This window comes from Ornithodoros turicata, chromosome 3 (genome assembly GCF_037126465.1).
Source record: "Ornithodoros turicata isolate Travis chromosome 3, ASM3712646v1, whole genome shotgun sequence".
In the NCBI taxonomy this organism is placed as follows: domain Eukaryota; kingdom Metazoa; phylum Arthropoda; class Arachnida; order Ixodida; family Argasidae; genus Ornithodoros; species Ornithodoros turicata.
In genome coordinates, this window is record NC_088203.1 from 46,679,387 (window position 1) to 46,695,213 (window position 15,827).

A 15,827-nucleotide genomic window follows, 5' to 3' on the forward strand; every position below is an offset into this window, starting at 1 on the left:
GTCGGCGAGCATCATCATTTTCAATACCTGATCAAAACAAGAGCTTGCGACTTGGAGGATGTAAATGGTCTTAAAAGCATGGACTCATACAACTACGTAGTAAGCGGCAAAGTTGGACTGCTCCTCCAGGGTGTCGGAGCGAACCGAAAACCAGAACCGAAAACCGAAAAAAAAAAACGCTATTTTAGTGCGAACCGGAACGGAATCGAAACCGTATACGCTTTTTTTCGCTGAGGAGGGAAATCGAAAAATTTATTTAACGGTTTTGGGTCAAAGAAAAAACGTCGCCGGTTTGGGCTACGAATAGGCGAATGGAACTGACGTCGTGTGCTCTGAAGTCATGTCATGGATACTTTACGAAGGTCACGGTTACGGTGCAATGTATGTCGGTATACCATGACCCTTAGGCTCCCTTTGTAACGTTTTATCGTTCGCGTACAAAGACGTAGAGGTACATGTGACCGGTTGTGACTCTCTACCAATATGCCGTAGTGTTCGTTTTAATTTCATCCGCCCAAACTCTCCTCAACTAGACCGCACCCAAAGGGGCTGCATGACGGCTTCTCTATCGGTAATGTCGCACAACGCGTCCCTTCTTTAGAGGTAAGTTTAACTGGATTGTGGTGTATTGAAGCTAGGTGCCTGCTCTAAGGGCGTCTGCAGCTCCAGCTCTTACGCGTTGAAATATAATAATTGGGAGTGATGGAATTTGTAAGCGGTCCCTTATACCGCTGTCTTTGAAGAAAGCGCAGAGCGCTTTAGTGCTTTGGATTGTTGGTACCTTGTGGGCCATCGTCCGGTAATCTTGCAAAAGAGAAAGGCCTGTTGTCCAGTGCCGCTAGAGTCTGTTGGAGTTTAAGTTTGGCTTGGCTATATTTTGGGCAGCGCATGATTATGTGGTGTGTATCCTTCTTTGAGAGCAGCGAAGTTGAATACATTTACGTATCCGCGAGGGCACGCGCGTGCGAAGTGGCGCCTCTTTTGTGGGCAGGACACGAAGAAAAGAAACCGGAGCCGTCGAGCGCGTTTGTAAGTGAAGGTGTTTCTCGATTTCCGTCGTACTCGTGCGGTGGTCCCTGCTGGCTAGGCAGCAGCAAGAGATATTCAGATGGGACGCGACCGCACCAATCCAGCAACAAAGTACTTTACGTATGACATCACGACAAACAAGTCCGTCTGTATCATGCGCTTCAGGAGAAAGCCTATTTGAACAGACCTACAGGAACCAGAAGCTACCAATTTCACAGCTGCCTATTAAGATTAAATACCATGTATGCGGAATAAACGGGTTTACAGTTTGCAACATTGATTTTTTGTTTTTCTGGGAATGAAAATGCCCACCAGAAGCGGAACCGGTTAAAACCGGTATGAACCGTTATTTTTTGCTCCGGAGCAGAACCGGTACCGGACCGTTTATGATAGAACCGGAACGAAAACCGGAACGAAAAACGTTTCGGTTCGACACCCTGCTCCTCACTGACATCGTGTCCGAGTACAACCTTTACATGAAGGGTGAGGTCACTCCATCACAGGCTGTGAATGCCCCTCTACAGCAGACATGGATTTGCGTGGACAATGGTGGAAACGTAACTGCTGACTATAGATGCATGGCAGGACAGGCAGCAGTATGCAGCCACATAGGTAAGTCAATGGTGGCTAAGAGAAGACGAGAAGAGAATATCGCCTTTTACCGCTTGATGACACAGGGGATTTATTGGCACCGGAGCTGTGCTTTAAAAAATCGTGTTCGCACACGGCTTGCAGCTAAGCCTGCACATAAAAGCTGGCCGCTTGGAATAGAGGGACAAAGCGAAATGTTCTCCCAGGGCAGATTCAAAACATCGATTTTAAACTATAGAAGACTACGGAGTTGGCAACCAGCACCGCGAGACGAGGATGTGTCGCCGTCTATGCTGATCGGTCATCATTTGTTGAATCGGTGACGAAGTCAGAACATGCGTCCCTACTGAGCATCCCGGGCATCATTTTGTACCAGAGTATGAATGGAAAAGGATCTGTGCCAAGCTTACTTGTTCCCGAGCATGTGGACCACACAACCTGTGAAGGACTTCCTGAAGCATGTGCTCCATGCATGAAATTCCATACGATGTACGTTGTGTTGTCGGAGAAGGCAAGGGTCCGGCTGGAGGTAACGACAAGGGGAGGGACAGGTCGGCTGTGGCATACGAGCAGACGGCTGCGCCTCACGGCATCAACTCCTTCCAAAATACCCAAGCGGAAGACAACTTGTCCCAACAATGCTGTGGACAGGATGATTAGCGACTCAATTGCAGGGAATGCTTCTGCGAAACATGGTACAGTGCATGAGAATATCGCCATTCAGACACTTCAAGATCTGACGGATTTCAAGGTCATGAGGACAGGAACATTTGTATAGCACAACCATCAATACACCTCTTCCACACCAGATGGAATGATTAACAAGAGGTTGCGTGGGGAAGTAAAGTGTCCTGCCACTGATGACTGTGGGTTGCTGGTGAGCAGTGATGGTGACAAAGGATATGACGTTGTTGAAGCAAATGGGGTGGGTATGTGTTGTCCAGAATGGGGTCACGTGCCTACTATTTTCAAGTCCAATTTGAAATGTTCTGTAGCGACACATCTGGGTGCTTGTTCTGCGTGTGGAGCAGAAAGAAAACAAATCCTGATATGTCTAGACTATGATGAGAAATGTGTTTCAGAACAGCTGGGTTATTTCCATGACTTCTGTTTTAGGTACTATTTACCTGCTTTAGTCAATCAGCGTGACCGTCACAGGCTTCCGCTCTGCAGTGAATACATAGACATTGTGAGAGTGCAGTAGAACTTTAATTGGTTTATTACAACCCTGTTGCATTGTCACAGTTACAAAAGAAAACTGACATGTAATTGCACTTGGTTTCTTACCATACAGCACGTCATTTTGTACACATCATATAATAGTGTCTCCTGCATGCGGCACATCGCTCATTCCTCAGAATCAGAGGGCCGTTCAGGTTTCACGAGACTGCGCAGACAGTAACAATGTTGTCAAGTGCCCTTTTGTGTGATAGTTCCCTTCAAAATGCGGTAACACTTGATTCTATTTATTAGACGCTCTACGTGGATTCGAAGTGTTGCAGTTCGACGTGTCCTTGTAACCTCTCGCTTAGAGAGTTGTTTCTTTCCCCGTGTGAACCGCTGGCGGGTACATTAAGCTGCACACCTCTCGCGAAGAGCTCAGGCGACAGTGCAAACCCTCTGTCGGCCATGATCTCATCTTCATGACCCCTGTAGTTGTTTAACTCAGCTTCCTGCAAAATTATCTTGTCAGTAGCAGGATCACCGTATACGTAAGACACAAACGTCACATGGTCATGTAGTGCAATGGCAACAAGGAACTTTGCTGTGTTATGTCATTTGTAATTGCTGTGCCTTTGGGACCTTGCATACAACGGCTTTGGCCTTTAGAGGAAAACTTCCGTATATTCTATGATGCACGTCGTATTGGAGTACCCACTGTTCCGGAATGATTGAGGCAGCTCTCCTCGTATCACCTCCGGTGGCAGCACCACTATAGTATTTCCAAGCACACAGGAGAGCACGTTTAAAGTAGCACTGCATATGTCACCGGCAAGAATCGTTGATATGCTGAACGGCGGGCGAGGTCACCAAACAGCAAGCCCAGCCTAAGCGTCATTAGCGCAAATAAAACTTGATCACACAGATGAACCTGGCTTCCCAGTGGGCCTGCGACTTTACTAACAGCTGCAACCAGCCCAAAAATATTTCAAGGCATATTCCTTTGTAAACTTGGCAATCACCCTCAGACATGATCTCGGCTCCTGCTGTAGGAAGTGTCTATGTGAAAACACTTGTGGGAACCTCTGGGTCGTTAGAGCAGTAAGAATGTTACCAGTCAGTCTGGCACCAGGGTTTCTCCCACTGCGTCGAGCTGTCACAGCGTTCACGTGAAGCTTGGGTTCCTTTATCAACGAAATGACTAGAAGTTTCATGTTGTTGACGATAGGTGGCACCCGCAGCTGTACCACCTGCACTTGCCTTGGTCTCTGCAGATGTGCTTGCAGTGTTCAAGCTTGCCATGGCTGTTCCTGCTTCACACGGTTTATCATAGCTGGGTATAGTTTCCATGCAGGTCCAGATGCCGTTCAGCTGGAAGTCGACATCACCTGTCATGTCCAAGATGTTATCGTCAGAGCCAGGAGAGTAGAGAGCTGAATCTTGCATATCAGAAAATGGCTGTGCGTTCTGCTGGCTTGGTGTATGTCGCTGCAGCTTTCGCTTGGCAGGAACAATCAGTTTGAAAAGAATACCTTGCCATCACAAGACCCTTGTCTAATGCTAATTATTTCATCGTCCAAATATTTCGTCCCACTACAATGTGGTACAAAGACGAGTAATACAGAAAAGTTCGCGTGCACATTCGACGGCATCGGCTACCTTTCCGTTGTAGCCCATGTGGAGCTGTGGCACTGGATTTTCTTCACTTGGTCTGCCATCCATGAAGTGGGCTTGGGGGACCTAGACTGGTAACAAATGGCAATATCACCGCTCCTCTAGGGTGGCACGCGGCGGACTCTGGTTATTTCACTAGACTCTACAACCGATACAGTACTGGCTCGAATACGTGCAAACGGGTTCTTCGTCGCTCCAAATCACACTTACCCGGGCATTCCTGCTTAGAACAAAGCCCACTCCACTGCTGTCCACTGCTGTCGAATTGACAGCTTCTTCCGCGCACTTGGAAAACTGTGTAAACTGAAGACATCGCAGCAGCACTCCTCAAGTTGACAATTGTGTTTCTCGCACGAGGAACCTAGCAGTATTTTTATTTTTCTTTGGTTGTTGGTACAGCGATACTCCACGCAGTGCTTCCCAGATGACATTTTATATGGCATGCTGGATTTTCATCCGTCATAACTACAATTTTGTGCGGCCAGCAATACGTACTCAATGAGGGGGGGGGGGGGCTCCGGAGATTTGGCAGTTACCTCTCTGCCATCCGTCTAGGGGTGAGACTAGTCTGCGCCCGAATGGCTGGCGGTTCGAGACTAACGCGGCAAGGTCTATATAAATTGCCAAATTTCGCTATGCAAACAAGCCGAAACCAGAATTCCCGCCAGAACCGCTTCTCGAGTGCGGGAACGACACTCTGGCCAACAGATTAACATTATCTGGCCAACAGATTAACGCCAACTCCAATCAGCCCCGTCGTTCCAGTGCACATGATCGTCTCACGTGGGCTGCTCTTTCTGTGCTCGAGTAGTGAGGAGTTGTTGTTTCGACTCATTTGGATAGCAAAATTTGGCATTTTATATGTCAAAATACGTTCGCTTCACAAGGCGTTCAACAAGGACGATCCATTAGAATCGTGACTGGCGCCAATTCTGCTATCTCGCATTCCCCAGAAAACATTAATTAATAATCTGATTAGTAAACTTTAGCTAATTAGCCGTCCAGTTGTTACGAACGCTTTCCGACAGGACGTCCGTGTAACCCTCCTGCACAAATGACATCTTTATTGCTCTCGCAGCTTGTTTATGAACATCTAGAGGGCACGACACCGCTCGTGGAATCATGCACTTACCACTGTTCACACTGCAGGTGGCCTTGGCCTTGTCGGCATTAAGCACCGTTCCACGAATGCCAGGGGCACGTATCGATTTCCTTGGTGTCAACCAACACGTGGAATTATTTCACGGGCATCCAGCTTCAGCTTCTACTCAACTTCTCGTCAACGAACAATGCCATGCCGTCTACTGCTCACATCTACTTAAGGACCGGTTGGCATCGCTGCAGTCAGGGCACGAGACCGCTCGTGGAATCATGCAGTTACCACTGTTCACACTGCAGGTCAGTTATTTTAGCGGTTCCTCCATGTTCCATTCTGGTGACATTTTCCTAGTGGCGGTGCCGTGCCCGGGCTCACGGAAAAATCGCCTTCGTTATATATGCTTGCATTGTGTGCTGTCAGATTGCTTGAATAGCCTATTGGTCTACTATTGCGATGTGAATATCGGTTGTATGTGTGTAACGCGAGAGCGTCTACTGTGCTCAGGGGATGTTGAACAAAACACTGGACCCCCTGTAACAAGGTCGATGGATGACATTTTTATATTGTTGACTACATTGCAAACTGGACAGAACAGCTTGCTTTCCGAGGTCAAATCCATGAAAGCCTTCCAGAACACAACCGAGAGCAGATTACAATCCCTTAGTCAGAAAATGAACCACATTGAAGGCCAGATAGCGAACATGCAGGCCTTAGTGACCGATGTTAACAACATCAAGGCAACTGTTTCTACCGTATCTACATCTGTGCAGAACATGTCATCAAGATTAGACGACCTTGAAAACCGTGCCAGGCGCAACAATTTGCTATTCTTTGGTTTTCCGGATTCCCAGACGGAGTCGTGGGTTGATTCAGAGAAGCTCGTAATAGACGGATGTGCTTCCCACTTAAATGTAAATGTATCGCCTTCTGATATTGAACGCGCCCATCGTATCGGTCGTTTCTCCAGTGGTAGAAACCGTCCGATAATTGTGAAATTTATCTCTACTAAAACCAAAGACAAAATACTATCACAAAGTTCACACTTCCGTAACACCAGTATCATCGTGTCGCAGGATTACGCGTTATCTACTCGACGTTCAAGTCAAAGACTAATTGAGCACGGCCGCTCGCTAGGTATTCCCTTCAAATTCCGGTTTGAAGAGCTCGTGGCAGGTAACAGGTGCTTTTCTTACGATGCGGCCAGCGACTCCGTACGGGAATTACCGCAGTGACAGAATAAATCAAACCGTCAGTCAACATGTACTCCGTCCTTATCGACACAGGCCTCGCTTCTATTTACGAATATCGGGAGTGTTATCCCGAAACGTGATGACCTTTGCGAGCTTATAAATGACTGTTCCTGCAATATTGTTGTACTCACAGAAACGTGGTTACATCCTGATGTTGACGACTTCGAAATATTTCCTTCTTGTTCTTCATTTTCGATTTATCGTCAAGACCGTGTTTCTCGTCGTGGAGGTGGCGTACTAATTGGTATCAACAGTACAATACCATCCAGTGCCTTGCGCCTGTCTGATTGCCCACTGGAAATGTGCTGGGTTTCAGTAAAGTTGGGTGGCCTCAGTATTGTACTGGGTGTCTTCTACAGACCACCTAACTATGTTGGGTTTGTTCCGTGGTTCTGTAAAGTAATGTCGGAGGTGACTGACAGCTATCCAAATGTTCCAATTATTGTCTTAGGAGATTTTAACTATCCCGACATCGACTGGTCTGTTCCTTCCGCCAGCCACGCTGAACAAAATGAAGCACGCTTAAGATATGGCCTGTACCAGATGATACATGAACCGACGCGGACATCCTCTTCAACAGCTACTACACTAGATTTAATACTCACCACTTGTCCTGACATGCTCGAATCCATCTCTTTTCTCGCTCCTCTTAGCGATCATCGTGTCATCTTTGCTCCATTACTCCTTTCATGTACCCGGAGTCACGGGCGCAATAAGACGATCAAGTTGTATGACAAGGCCGACTTTGAAGCTATTAATAACGAACTCACTCGCGTTTATCCAGAATACCTGGTAGGCTTTTCCGAACGTTCCGTGGAGGAGAATTGGTCCCTCTTTAAAAATAAGCTAAATCATCTTACTGAGCTCCATATTCCTTCAGTCATATTGCGGTCCACCAAGCGCAACGCCTGGTATTCGACCTCACTTCGGAAACTGGCGAACAAGAAAAAGCGTCTGTTTCGACAAGCTCAGCGCACTGGATGTGACAGGACCTTCGCTTTATACCGGGACACTGTCAGGCAATACAAAACAGAGCTACTAAACACCAAACGTAACTTTTTCGCCAACGAACTTCCAAGGTTGCTATCTTCAAACCCACGAAAATTCTGAAGCACAATCAACCCAAAGCATCGAAACAATGTCCAATTAAAAGACGACCAGGGCAATTTTCTCTCTGACGACGTCAGCTGCGACATTTTCAACCGCGCTTTCACTGGCGCTTTTCGCAACAACAGTAATGTCCAGCCATCTGGTTTGCCGCATACTAGTCTATCGCCCATGCGGAATGTTAATATATCACATGAAGGAATCATGGGCATAATATACAAAATGAAACTATCACCTTCATGTGGTCACGACGGCATAAACGCGAACGTCCTAAAAAATACGAAGTTTACCTCTTCATTATTTCTGTCAACCATATTTTCGCAAACGTTGGATGCAGGAAAGGTTCCTCCCGACTGGCGCCAGGCAAAAATTGTTCCGATTTTTCAGAAGGGAGACCGGTCGTTACCACTTAACTACCAGCCTATCTCACCTACAAGTGTGTCCTGTAAAATATTTGAACATATAGTTTTTTCAGCGTTATCATCGCCATCTAGAGTCCAACAACTTTTTTATCCCCTTCAACACGGTTTCCGCAAGAACCTGTCATGTGACACACAGCTCGCCTCATTCGTACATGACTTACATTCTAATACCGACCGTAATATAGACACTGACGCCATTTTTCTAGATATTACTAAGGCCTTTGACACTGTCTGTCATTCGTGCCTAATTTCCCAAGCTATCCAACCTCAATCTAGATCCCAAAATGCTTACATGGATCAGGAATTACTTGACTGGACGTTCGCAGGCTACATTGATTAATGATTCTCTTTCTTCACTTCTCCCAGTTTCAACTGGTGTCCCTCAAGGGTCTGTTCTGGGACCCCTCCTCTTTCTTATCTTTATCAATGACCTTCCAAATAATATATCATCTACAGTGAGACTCTTTGCTGATGATTGCGCAATTTACCGTGCCATTTCTGCTAGTGAAGACAGTCTCACCTTACAACGTGACTTGGACACTATTAATTCTTGGTGTGAAACCTGGTCTCTGTCTATAAATCCTAGCAAATGTTCACACCTTACCTTCTCACGTGCTAAGCAACCTTCCCTTCGTTCATATCATCTGGGTTCCTCTTCAATTGTGCGAAGCGATTCTTACAAGTACCTTGGCTTACACTTCTGTTCTAATCTTTCCTGGGCTAACCATATTAATGCAATCACGAACGAGGCGAACCGTCTGTTTGGATACTTGCGCAGAAACCTAAAATGTGCTCCACCGTCAGTTAAACACCAGGCATATATCACGCTAATAAGGCCTAAATTAGAATATGCTTCTGCAATTTGGGATCCGCACTATATAACCCAAGTTAATTTAATCGAATCGCTACAAAACAGGGCAACTCGTTTTATTTCTAATAATTACTCTTTCCCGTCCAGTATTACTGCCCTAAAACTCCCCAGTTGGACTGCCAGACCTCAATGTACGTCGTAAATATCTACGTCTTTGCCTTTTCTTCAAGTTTTTTTCATTTAGAACAGATACAACCCCATTTCTTATGCCCAGCCACATACATCTCCCCAAGACTTGACCATGCTTTGAAAGTTAATCGACTTCCATGTTCATCACAGCGATACAAATCGTTCTTTCCATGCACCATTGTCGAATGGAACTCACTTCCCCATGCGATCCTCACTATTACTAACTATGAACAGTTCAAGAACGCACTCGCCAATTACTTGTGTTTGTAACATTGTTTTGCTTTTTTACCTTGCCTTTGTTGATGTTATTATTATTACCGCGCATGTGTTGCTCTGTTACTACTACTTCACACTGTTTGAATTCGCCGACATGTATCTTTCATTTATTTTTCACTTGTATATACATAGTGTTCCCTCCCTCATGTAACGCCCACTGGGCCCTTGAGGTATCATCATAAATAAATAAATCTGTAAAGAATAAAAAAAAAACACCAACCTGTATGATTAAACCATCGTCTACGAACATCGACGTTGTCCGGTGTCCAGTGAGAAAGTGTCATTAAATTTCTAAAAATAGGTTTTGCTTCAGAAAATTATGAAATTACTTGGAACACACACACAGACTTTTGCCACAGATTCACGCCGTTTGCATTCGCGTCACACATTATTTAGAATAATTTTGCTAATTGAACTTTAAGATTGAACTTGGTTAATTGAACACGAAAACACGAAAAACTCGCAGCGGTACTTGAGGTTTTTTCCCAGAAGATTTCTGCACAAATTTGACAGCTGCAAAAGTGAAAATAGCCGAAGCTCTGTAGCTGCACGTTGAGCATATGTTTACAATTTGATCGTGCACTCCCAGCCAAGGACAGCTGTTTCGCTCTACTTGGAGCTCATCAGCCTGGCGTAGGGAAGTGACACGATCTTGGGTCGGCGCTAACAGTGCGTCTCGGCTGGGAGTGCACGATCAAATTGTAAACATATCCTCAACGTGAAGCTACAGAGCTTCGGCTATTTTCACTCTGTTCACAGTGGCACATTGACGTCTCGCCGAGACGCACTGTTAGCGCCGACCGAATATCGTGTCACTTCCCTACGCCAGGCTGACGAGCTCCAAGTAGAGCGAAACAGCTATCCTTGGCTGGGGGTGCACGATGAAATAGTAAACATATGCTGAACGTTTAGCTACAGAGCTTCGGCTATTTTCACTTTTGCAGCTGTCAAATTGGTAAACATATATATATACCTGTTTGTAAGTCACACATCGCCATGCCAGTACTGGACAGCTGTTTCGGCCTTCTTGGGCGAAAGAAGGCCGAAACAGCTGTCCAGTACTGGCATGGCGACGTTTGACTTAGAAACATATGCTATACGTGCAGCCAAAGAGTTCCAGCTATATAAGACGGTAAAATGATTATAAAACGGCCACGAAGCTTTTACAGAAGTTGCAAAAAAAAAAAAGACGCGGAAACAGATTTTAGGGAAGTTACAAATACTAGTTGATTACATAGGGAGACGTTAAAAAGAAAATGGGCAAGTGGTCGATGTTTCGACAGTGGCACTGTCTTCGTCAGGACAAAAGATGCGTAGGTGGCTACACATTACTTAAATAGGTTTGGTACGTGACATCATAAGCAGTTGGAGCACGCCACAGGGGTTTGTCAGTGAGCCAGATTCGGGAATACTCGCGAAGGTCAAGTCCGGGTGGTGATGTCATTCGCCTTTGGTCACTGTCGGCTTTGGGGAAAATTCCTGGGCAGGGTGACCGCTGCTTCGAACTTTTCTGAAAAGCAAAAAAAAAAAAAAGGAAGAAACAAAAGAAACGAAAAGAGAGAAAGTGTAGCTCACCTAGGCGGCCAGATTTCTTACCGTTCAAAGTGCTCCTAGATCTTCGTTAATGGTTGATTGGAATTTGTAAGTGAGATAAGATTCGCGTTGTTCCCTGCACCGGTCTGAGGTAAAATTTGACTGGAGAATGAAAAGTGACACATTATTTAGTGAATGACCTGGTTGTTTGAAATGGCCAGAGACCGGGAGGTTTGGCTTTTTAGTAACGTCACACCGGTGGTTGTTGAACCTGATCCGAAATGATGTTTTAGTCTGACCTACGTATTGTGCTTGGCACATGTCGCACTGAATGACATTGATGACGTTAGATGAATTACAGTTGAAGTCATCATTAATTTTGACGGAAAAATTGGAACTAGTGCTTTTAAGTACTTGGGTGCTTTGCATTAATTTGCATATTTGACACCTGCGGCCATCGCACGGTGGCAGCCGTTTCCTGGGTGCGCTGCTTGGCTAACCTTAGAGCTAACTAGATTATCGTGCAGGTTGCGCGCGCGCCTGTGGGTTACCCGCGGTGGCTGAGGGAAAATTTGTCCCATGCGCTCCGATTGGAGGAGGATACTATGGTGACGGTTTAGTGTACTGTTAACGCTTGGAATATTGCTGCTACATGTGGAATTTCTCATTAAACGCGTAAAGAAGCCCACGCTGTACAAGCGGCTCCTCGACGACGACTTCATGGTGTGGCGACACTCAGAAGATCACATCACATCACATCACATTTATCAGCGACTTTAGCCAAGCACATCCGGCCATCAAGTTCACCCATTCTTATTTCCCTTTAACTGTTAACTTCCTAGATGTCCAAGTAAAGTTAATCAACGGGGTCTTGTCCACAAACCTCTTCCGTAAACCTACGGACTCTCAGTAGTATCTAGCATTTAACAGTTGTCACCCGCGTCATACTAAACTTGCCATCCCTTACAGCCAAGCACTTCGATACAGGCGCATCTGTTCCAGTGACGACGACTTGGACAGAAATCTAGCTGAACTTAGGGAAACATTCATCGGTCGTCAATTTTCACCTTGCTTTATTGACGACGCATTAAACAAAGCCCGCAAAGCAGATCACCAAGCCCTGTTCCAAAACCACAAAACGCGTGTTAGATAATGGTTCCGTAAACGTCATCTTAAAGCTCAGCTACGCCGATTTTCGAGTGTTACAGAATGGAATGGTACTCACACGATGTGTTCATAAGGGAACACTGATTATGTATGCAAAATAGTCATCCCAAACTCCTCGCGGTTTTCCGAAAAAGTGAATTTTTAGTTTCACTGACATCCCGTCTTGTGGCCCGCAAACCCTGTGTCGACGACACATTCGTGGTCTGCCGGCGCTCTGGCTTGGCATGACTTTTGGCTTGGTTTCTTCCGCCAAGCCGGCCAGTTTCTTCTGCCGAGCCGTCTGCTGCGCAGATTCACATTGGGGAAGTGATAAACAGTTCGCTATTAGGGAGCCAGTATATTTCCGGACTTCACTAAACCCACGAGGAACGTGAGTGTTGCTTTCTTCGACTGCAAAGCATTTTCTAGGCCAGTACAGTCTTCCTGGTGTGATTCGTGTTCTGTGCTGCGTGCCGAGAATGCGTGAGCGTTTTGCTCCCGTCTGCAAGAACACTTCAGCATGCAGTTCCAAGGTTTCAAAACACAAGTTTCCGAAAGGCGAAAGAGAAATCTCTTGACTGCAACAATCGGTTACAACTCCGACTGGGTGCCACCTTCGAAAGCAGCGATTTGATCTGTTCATCTGGCTCATACGAATGTTATGGAAGCAATGCGCAACTTGTTTCACAAGAAGCCGAAGATGTCTCGTCTGGGATGCTGTGCCAACCTTATCTGCAGCAGGAAATTGCAGGGGCAGGACTAGGCAGCAGATAAAGGTAAGACGCGTAATGTTAGACAAGTCAGTCATGCGGTGCAAATTGCATCACGTAGGAGAGAAAAATACGCTATCTGTCAGTTACTGCTTCATCCTTTAGAGATTACGCCCCAGCGGGTGTATTCTCAGTACGGATTTGGAATTGCCTTATTTGTTAAATGATTTCGCAGGCATTCTGGCACCACCGAAAAGCTTGCACTCCACGTCTCAACTATCACCGTCTGGGTTTCAAGCTGAAGGCTGTCACCAGTGCCAACCAGACGCCCCTTCAAAGTTCATCTGTTTTTGTTGACGGAACAGTGACACCTGGTACTAAGACATTTCATTTTCTGATTAATCAAGTGCATTCCATCACTTGTGCTCGTCTTCTTGTGTTCGTATACCCTTGCTGTTGCTCGCTAGCTTAGAGCAACCATGCCTGAGGTGCCAGCGCTTTCAGAGTACATTTAAGCAGTATCATCGTATCATATGCACGGCAGCACATCTTGTGTATTTTGAGTAAGGTATAAATTCAATGTTGGCTCAGCTGTTGTATTTTGGTCACAAATAAGGTGTTCTTCCAGAGCGCTCAAGGGCAGTTCAAGCAGTTTCATGTGTGCAACAGCACATACTTTTTCTCAGTTTTGAGTAAGGTAAATCGAAATCTCCCAGTTGATGTCTTTCGGTCATAAATTATGTTTTTCGAGACATTCAAACAGCATAATGTGTGCAACAGTACATACTTTTTCTCAGGTGAAGTAAGGTAAATCTGTCCGCCGTGGTGTTCTGGCAGTGCAGCAGAAGCTTTTGTTGCATTCAAGTGGTATCATGTATACAAAAACTTGTTTTATGTCATTCTGTAGCTGCTGTACTAATATTGTGAGTACAGAGACATTCCTGCAGAACATATCGGAGCATCTTGTGTGATGTTGTTTGTATCATCTGCAGCAGTATATTGATAATGTTAATTATTCAATGACTTCAGCTAACATTTACATTCTTACTTCTAGGTAAACCTGTCACGCAGATGCCCTACCCCTTGGTATGCATAGTTCAAGATTGTACCGAAACAATCCACCTGGAGCATTATTCTTCAATTGGCAGTGGCATTACTATCACAGCACACCACATACTGCATGTCTATGGTGCGTGTACAATGCGTCAAACCTATTCTCAGGTACAGGCCAGGTGGTACGCAATTACAACATGAAACAACTGACACAGAGACCGTAAAGTCATGCCTTTTCCTCCGCGCCTCGGGTTTCATGTTATTATCCTCACATGCAGCTCAATTCGCCTGTGCTGTGCAGCATGAGCAAAAGCACATAATGTTTGTGGTCACATGACACGGAACATAAATACAGTGAAACCTTCCTATGTTGGACACCCGCGAGCGTCTCCTACTTATAGAGGTGTCCGAGTTACAGAATATGACAGCAACAAAAAACGGAAGAGATCACAGCTGTGAGAAATGCCCCGCTTCTTCAATTTAAGGTCCTTAGTGGTACCTGGTGGTGGTGCCTGGTAGTGGTACCTCTACCCACTCTTCACTGATAATTATTACTGATTTTAGTATATTCAATTCTGTTCAGATTCTACTCAATGGCATTACCTCTGGAGCTTTTCGAGCAGCGAGGACTTGTCTCTGAAGCGTCAGCCCACTTCTCATAGCTTTGGTGCAGTGCTCGTTCAAAGGCTCTAGACAAACTGAAGACAAGTGCTCACATAAAGAATTACAATGTAGACTGACAGCACTTGTTTTTGGGCTCTAAAAACTAAAGCGACAAAATGCTTTGACCAATATAGGGGAAAAAATGGGCAAAAGTCAAGGCCACTGGCTCATTTTGGGTCTTTTTGGTGCAAAGATGGGCCGTTATTGAGGTAATTTGGCCACGGTTTTGTCCGACTTTGCTGGGAAAACCCTATCCTACTTCCAAGATAGGGAGGTGTCCGAAATAGAGAATTTCGTCCCCATATAGTTTCAATGGGAGCCTGCCCGTGCAATGAAATCATGGGGAGTTGTCCGAGGTAGGGAGGTGTCCGACTTTGGAGGTTTTACTGTACTATACAGCATTCTACATCATGCAATCTAACAGTTGTTCACGTTTGGATACTTTAACCATGGAATTTACCCTGCATGCACCATACCATGTCCAAACACGAACAACTGCTAGATAGCAGCATGTACTGTTTTCGTATAGCACTCATGGCTCGCGTCCTGTGATCGGAAACAGTGGTGTCTTTTTTCTGCTGCAACCAGTAAACTACAGTAAAGATTTAGAAATACTGTGTCATACCATAAAGCACTATGGGAAATGGCAGTTTGAAAAAATGGAGAAGACTGTCATTAGAATGGGGGACATGTTTTACGGTGAATTTTTTTACAGTGTGTGCTGTACCACGTAATGCACTGCAGGCCTACCACAGTATGGTAACGCTCCGAATACTGATTTGCTCAAAAAAGGAATATGTGCGTTTCTTGTACTAACTTCCCCTTATGCAAGGTTGTAGAAAAATGTCTTCAGCTAATGGGGAGGGAGAGGACATCATTCTAGAGTCTCGTTGACCTTCAATGTGTCGTGTGTGAAGGTCATTTTGAAGAGTGTAGGTGGTACAAGACTGTGTTCCCACATTCTTGGCAGTGTTGACTAATAACCATAATAAAGTAGAGGGTACATTTGTTGCTTCATATATTTGTTCACATAAGTTTGCCGAAGGAAACATCATGAAGGTCCATAGCGAAAAACCCTGAGACGAGGGATAGGAAGGGACATACACAATGTCT